General features: G+C 40.2%; 1 protein-coding gene across 1 annotated transcript in view; it reads left to right on the forward strand.

Annotated features, from left to right (window-relative positions):
- LOC101857730 (60S ribosomal protein L13a) overlaps positions 1-1,212 on the forward strand; it is a gene marked incomplete in the record, with an annotated part of 40,056 nt that overhangs the window by 23,541 nt on the left and 15,303 nt on the right.

The following is a 1,212-nucleotide window of genomic DNA, read 5'->3' on the forward strand; positions in this document are numbered from 1 at the left end:
GTTGTCTCAGGCACTAACCGATTCTAATTCAAGTATTTGCGCTGAGTTTTCTTCCTTTATTATTTTTTTTTTTGCTTGTATTTTGTCTGAGGGTGAGGGGTGGAGGGGGGGGGAGCTGTGGTAGAGGCAGACTAAGAATATGTACCTAGAGAAGTTAAATACATGGATGGCGTGGACAAACCACGATGATACGAGTATAATTATGAGAGCACTCGGGTAGGAAGACTTGAACACTGCTGCATGTTTCAGTCCTGGCACTTGACGAAAATGAATTTATATCAATTAAAAGATTTTTTGTCATGCTTTGAATAGTCTAGTCATAGCATACGTTGCTGGAACAATGAATCTTCTATCAGTGTGTTTTGGAATAAAAAAAGGCATACAGAGACGGCAGGCAAGTGGAACATGAATATTCCCTGTCCGCCATTCACTTCTTTTTTTTCAGGATCGAAAGTAATGCATGCTTATTTGCTAATGGATTTTTTATTAAAACAGCGAATAATACATTTTAAACGATCTTCGCTTCTGCAAAAATAATATTCTCTTTGTTCGTCCACCGCGTAAGAGACCGCCCCACTCCTCCTCTCCCACACCCCTCTCTCATCCGTGTTTCCTGAGCGAGTCTATAGCCTACACCAATTCAAGCATGAATCAGAATAGACAACTATACTATACTCGTTACTCTGCAAAAGACGCATCCCGAAGGCTGTAATCTTTATAAAACCTTATTGGTAAGGATCAGGCGCGGTTCTCCATATAGCACAGTCGTGCACTGCCACCCAAAGATTTTTAATGTTCTATTACGCAAAGCACCCACAATAATAAATTAAAAGAAGCTAGAAACAATTACACTGGCTTAATATTATAACTAAACAACAGTTCTAGCGCGTTACGGCCAAATTTGTGTCTATACCGCCGAAACATCTACTATGCCATGCCAAAGTCCACGCGCTTTAATTAAACATAATATGATATTATACTCAACAGTGGTAACCTGACCTATAAATCGCTCTTTGGGATAACCCAAGCGATGACGACACTGGTAGTGAGTTGGGCGGTGCACTTTCTTTCAGAACATGACAATTCGTAGATCATTTCCGATAGTGATGTTGTCTCAGGCACTAACCGATTCTAATTCAAGTATTTGCGCTGAGTTTTCTTCCTTTATTATTTTTTTTTGCTTGTATTTCGTCTGAGGGTGAGGGGTGGAGG

This window comes from Aplysia californica, unplaced genomic scaffold (genome assembly GCF_000002075.1).
Source record: "Aplysia californica isolate F4 #8 unplaced genomic scaffold, AplCal3.0 scaffold00325, whole genome shotgun sequence".
In the NCBI taxonomy this organism is placed as follows: Eukaryota; Metazoa; Mollusca; class Gastropoda; order Aplysiida; family Aplysiidae; genus Aplysia; species Aplysia californica.